The sequence below is a fragment of the Benincasa hispida genome, chromosome 11 (genome assembly GCF_027475165.1).
Source record: "Benincasa hispida cultivar pf3 chromosome 11, pf3_genome.v1.1, whole genome shotgun sequence".
Taxonomy (NCBI): Eukaryota; Viridiplantae; Streptophyta; class Magnoliopsida; order Cucurbitales; family Cucurbitaceae; genus Benincasa; species Benincasa hispida.
Window position 1 is genome coordinate 76234907 of NC_143488.1, and position 6399 is coordinate 76241305.

At 38.1% G+C, this 6399-nt stretch overlaps 1 pseudogene across 1 annotated transcript; it reads right to left on the minus strand.

Annotated features, from left to right (window-relative positions):
- Positions 1-2886: 2886 nt before the first annotated feature.
- LOC120090192 (putative L-type lectin-domain containing receptor kinase S.5 pseudogene) lies at positions 2887-5533 on the minus strand (annotated as a pseudogene). Its single transcript, XR_016524218.1, has one exon. The product of XR_016524218.1 is annotated as a putative L-type lectin-domain containing receptor kinase S.5 pseudogene (transcript).
- Between the last annotated feature and the right edge of the window lie 866 nt (positions 5534-6399).

Below are 6399 nucleotides of genomic sequence, written 5' to 3' on the forward strand. Positions count from 1 at the left end.
AAGTAGGAGATGACGGAGACTTATCGTATAGGTCGATGCCCAATCGTTTAGATAATGCTAAGCGATCATCTAACAAAAGCTATGTGATCGTTTAGCTCAGTCTGTCGCCTACAGACTCTACACGATCGTTTACTTTGGGCAAGCGATCGTCTAGAAAAACTATGCGATCGTTTAGTAAATACTGCACGATAGTTTAACTCGCCACTGCACGATCATTTAGCTCGCCCAACTTTCGTTTAGTAAATCCGTATTTACTTGACGACTACATGAGTATCTTTTGCACGAGAGAGAAAACTCAAAAAACTTTTTCAATCGTTTTGTAAATCATCTTTTTAAAATAGGAAAACCACTTTCCTTTTAAACTCACGGTTACCATGAATCCAATAACCACCCACTCAATTAGTTATTTAAAGAAAAAGAATTAATTATCCAATAATTAATATAAATATAAATATAAATGATAACCAACTTATCATACTATATTTATAACCTATAGTTTTAATATTTCATCTTATGAAACATATAAAGCATAGTTCTTTTTCTATTCCCTGGTACTTAATGTAAATCTCATTTAAACAATCCTCAACTAGATGTATCTCATACATCATACCGAATATATCATATATAATAAAAAATTCCTCTTGTCAATTTGAACAGTTCAAATCTGCACCAAGAATTGATCCTCAACTGAATCCATTGAGCTATCAAGGGGACCTCATGGACCTGTAGCTCGAAGCTCCAATAGTACGTGAATAACTGACTAAACTCTTTAGTCACAGGATCCACCATTCGTTAACGGCCAGACACTCCACTAAAGACCGACAGGTGGACTCTCCTTACCACAGATATATTATGTGTCCATCTTAACCAATCAGCAGTGCGACAACCCTTCATAGATCGCTCATAAGTATAGCTGGGACAATAACCATTATGCCCCTGTAGTTACATCTGTCTCCTTAAGTACCATTGATCCCTCTAATGAACATAAGCCATAGTCCTACTATGACTGAGTCTTCTCTTCCAAAGAGAAGCTATGGCCACTATGTTCAAGCCCCGGAACCAGCCCTTAAGGGAGCAATCTCTCTACTTATCCCTGCTTCGGGAAAGGAGTGAATTACATCTTGTGGATTGAGTTTCTAGGTCCCAGTGTCTCCAAAAAAGTAGGCATGTTGAGTTGGCAATCTGGCCACTCTCACCCATACTAATCAAAGGACCGCCCTTAAAGGCAGGAGTTCTCAAAACACTCAGGATTGAGGTCGTGTCACCTATGGTCATTTAGGTGAGATGTAAGTCTCTAGTATCAACGGCGTTATATACAGAGTCTAATCATCTCATGGTTCAGGTCTTATACAAACTCTTTATATAGGACACCTCAACTTGCACGTCTACACATGAATGGTCAAGATCAACAATCTGTAGTAGTTTACAACATTTGCAAACTTCTACAAAGCGGATCGTATCCGTAGTGTCACTAGGATTAGGTATCCCACCTTAATCCTTATACCACAAACCTATTTAGGTTATCACTTAAGGCATGATCCACTTGTATATCACATATACATGCTTAAGTTCACATAAGATAACCAAGGAGCTTTGTTTATTGGATATGAGTAAATGCCAAAATTAAATAACACTTATTTTATTCATTGAACAATGTGTATCTTTACCAAACAACGAGACTCCAGGAGAATTAGGACACCAATCCCAACATTGTCCCTATCAAGTGATATCAGAGCGTCAGGTTCGTAGTTTCTTGAATGTCTTAGTATGTTATGGTTGCAACTTTTTCTAAGCTTCCACATTAGAAAAGAATTCTTGAAACAGACTGCGATATTTTGTAAATAGTGTGAGTTGTTCACTATTTGCTGATTTGCTAGGAATGAAGCGAATGTGTGTCAAGCTTTATAAGTTCAATAAAGTTTAATGTGTAGAAATTTTATGGAATGATCAACTTCAACGTGTGGCAAGTGCAAGTCAAGGATGTGTTGATACAATATGGATTACACAAGTGCAAGTTAAGCAGTGATGGTATTCTAGTACAATTCCGGAGTGATTCCAGTAGAGGTTTAAAAATGAGTCTTCAAGCAGAAGATGGGCTGTTGGGGATGCGGACGGGCTGGGCACATGAAAAACAGAGCAGGTTTATCAAATGGCTCTAGATCGGATGCTGACGGTGTCTGTCACGTCAGGGGAGATAGTGACTTCCTCTGAAGGGGACAAAAATCATCCTCGATGTATGTCCGCTTTACCATGATAGAAGATGTGATATTAGTGGTTCCATAAGTTTGCACATGGGCATTGACTTGGAGGTTATGGAAAGTGTGGTGGAAGTTATGTTGATGGCTGAAGGACTTCTAGGTGAGCCAAGTAGGTGGAAATTGCATCATAAATATCAGCAAGATTTATCGACATATAACGAGAAAGGAAAATCTTGAAAGGTGGTATTCCTTTATATATTCTCTAGTTTAAGAGTGAGAAAAGGGTGTGAATAGTATAAAAGTTTTGAGAGAGTGCTCTTGTAATTGGAATCGGGGAGGGAATTGTTTTGTGTCATTGTAACAATTTTTCACATATTGGATTTCTTTTTGGTAGGCTGTGGGTTTTCTCCGAGTTGAGAGTTTTCCATGAAAATTCTTGTGTTTCCAATTTGATTGTTTTCTTTTAATTTCTTTGTCATTTTTCTGCTTATTTCTGTGATAGAAGTGAGAGGTTTTTTCCAACACAAACTACTCCGCACAACACTTTAAATGAAAGGTATCAAAATTCTTCACAACTGTTTTGCTCTCTTACACTACAAAAAAAGTATGTTCCATAGTCTGTCTTTACCACTACAAACACACCCAAGAAAGATGATGATTTTTCTCCATTTGAGATTGGGAAGTAAAGTAGTGTTAAGAGTATTTTGATCGTCTTCATATATCACAAAAATCAAACTTTCCAAAAAAAATACTTTCCTCAAATTTATACTACTTTCTCAAAATAACTTATTTTTCAAAGTCGAAGTAAACTTTGCTAAATGTAATTAAACATGGCCTTTATCTAAAATTCTACTTCGTGCTCGCTTAGGGAAGAAAAAAAAAACATTTTTCAAACTAATTTTGAGAGTTCGGAAACACTACAACTTTTACAAAAATATAATATTTTCCAAAACTAAACTGTTTGGGAGAAAAAATGAATCCAGACCAAAATGATCATCTTCCAACAAGCTCTGTTAATGGATCCGCAAATTGACTCTCTCTTACAGAACTTCCCGTGTCATCTCTAGACGACGGAGCCATCGGCGGCCACATAAAACTCGGCTTTTCCCGACCAACAATCGGCGGATTCACTTCCCCTTTAAGAATTTGTAAAACATTTTTCATCGTCGGCCGTTGATGCGGATTCGGATGGCAACAACCCAATCCCAATACCAATACTCTCTCCATTTCTTCCTTCTCATATTCCCCGCCGATCCTCTCGTCGGCCGCCGCCACAATTTCCCCTCTCTCCTGAAACTCCCAAACCCACTGCGTAATATCCCCGTCGTAATTTCCGCCCATCTCCGACGGATTCGCCGCCTTTCTCCCACACACAACTTCCAGAACTAAAACTCCGAACGCGTACACGTCGGTCTCCGCCGTGGCTCTGCTCGTCAGAAAAATCTCCGGCGCCATGTACCCACGTGTCCCTGCTATCTCTCTCGTTGAATGATGCGTCTGTTCTGTTCGACGAATTGTCCGAGCCAACCCGAAATCTCCCAATTTCGGTTCGAATTTTGAATCCAACATTATGTTTGAAGATTTTACATCTCTGTGTAAAACTGTTTTTTCACACCCATTGTGAAGATAATCCAAAGCTTCAGCCACCCCATAAATTATATTCAGTCTAATTTCCCAACTGGGATTGCCGCCGCCGTTGAATAACAATTTATCCAAGCTGCCGTTGGGCATGAACTCATATACAAGTAAAAAATCCCTTTTCTCGTAACACCATCCAATTAGTTTTACGAGATTCTTGTGATGGAGGCCACCAATTATTGCAACTTCTGTAATGAATTCTTGTTTCCCCTGACGAGAATCCTCTGAGATTCTCTTCACGGCGACCTCTCTGTTTTTCAAATTTCCTTTATAAACAGTTCCAAATCCGCCTTTCCCTAGACTGTTCTTCGGGTCGAAATTATCTGTTGCTTTCTTCAGTTCTTTCAATCCAAACTTTTGAACTCGTTGGGCTATGGAGAAATCTTGAAGCTGATCTTCTATACCATTGTCATCTGCTTCTTCTAAATCCCTTTTTCGTTTCTTCATGATCCAAAACCAGAGGAATCCAACCCCAAATAACAGAACAAGTCCACTTATTACGCCGACCGTAATATAAACCCGTCGACGATGGTTATCAGATTCCTCCTCATCGTCATCGACATCAGTCCCCAAGAATTGCCAGGACTTTATCCAATTAATCTGTGAATTGAAATCGAATTTTGAAGCGGAGAAGCCAACATAAACCTCATCAGGAAGAAAAGAGAGATTCAGGGGATGAAATATCACTCTGTTTTTCAATTGATCTTCTAATCTAGACGACAAAGAAACGAACACCGAAACATTTTCACCATCAAAGTCAACTCTAGCAAAAACATCCGCCATAGCCGAAAGATTAACTCCAAATTCCGACAATGGCTTCTGCAAAACAGAGTAAACCCCATTCAAATCCAACCCCACATGGTTTCCATCAACATCCTCTGGAAAGCTCTTCTTGGTATCAAATTCAATCGCAAAGATTCTTGCTTCCGCCGTCCCATTCGTCGTAGAATTAGCAATCCCCAACCACTGGCCCTCACTGCCTGCCGGAGGAGCAAGGTCCGGCGTGAGAATAAAAGCAAGCCCTTCATTTCCTGAAGGGGAAGTCGCCTCCGATCCTAAATTAATCACGAAGTTGGCTTTAAATGTAGCCGTTTTGTGTCTGTTTCTGAGGCGAAATGTCTGATTGTAAACGACTCGAAGAGAGGCGTTGGGAACGGATTGAATTACAGAGGGGAGCGGGGGCCGAACGTTTTCGCCATGGAAGACGGTGGTGTCGTAGGTCCAGTTGAGAGCGGCGAGCTGCTCGTAGTTGGTGGAGAGAGGAAAGTCGATGAAGAAGGTGAAGACTTGTGTAATGAAAGTTGCAGAAATGGCGGAAAGAAGAAGAAGAAACAGGGGATTGGTGGAAGAAAACATGGTAGAGTGAAAATTTTGATACCTACTAAACTTTTCTTTTCTTTATTTATTTCTTAAAATTTGTTTGTTTCTCAGCCCTTTGATGATGGAGAATTATGTAAGGTTACAATACTATTTGTGGACCATAATATCATGAATATTATAATAAAAAATAGATGTCCATTGTGTAACGTGCCAAAGGGCTATGTGTCACCATTCATGTATTAGTGTAGTAATTCATGTTTGGTATGTTTGATGTGCATATAAGTCTACATCCTATTTTTCACTTTACCTAAATAGCGGCCTTTTGGTGGGTCTTAAAATTATATATCCATTGGTGAGAAATCCACACCAAAATTCCACTAAAATTTCTCAGTGTCCAATTTTATATTTTAGTTTTTATTTATTTATTATTATTATATTATATTTTTCCATATCTGTATTTCTGTTGTGCTACTCAATTCCATAACATGTTATCAGCACGAGCTCCTATCGTATTTTCCGCAAACGGAAGTTCTAAAGGTATGTCAGTTTTTTCCTCTTCGTTATAATCAATAAATTAAATGTTATTTTGCATATTTAGTACATATTAAATTTCTAATATAAATATAATAATTTGTGATAGTGTTGTCATGACAGACCTTACAAAATTAGAACTCGCAGTCTTTAACATTAATGACAATAATTATTTGTCATGGGTGCTCGATATCGAAATTCACCTGGATGCTATGAACTTGGGAGAAACAATAAAGAAGAAAATATGACATCCAATCAAGACAAACCAAAAACTATGATTTTCCTTCATCATCATCTCCACGAGGGGATTGAAAATGAAGTATCTTACAATAAAATATTCCCGTATCTTGTGAAAAAATTTGAAAGAGATATATGATCACCAAAAAACAATTATTCTTTCTAAATCTCATTATGAGTGGATGCATTTGGGGTTACAAGATTCAAATCAGTAAGTGATTACAACTCCATATTATTTAAAATCAGGTCAAAATTGTTGTTATGCTGAGAGAAAACTACTGATGTTGATATGTTAGAGAAGACATTTTCTACACTTCATGTCTCAAATATGTTCCTGCAGCAGCAATATCGAGAGAAAGGTTTTAAACAATATTCTGACTTAATTTCATGTCTTCTCGTGGCTGAACAAAATAACAAGTTATTGATGAAGAATCATGAATCTCGACCAACCGGAATAACACCATTCCTTAAAGTG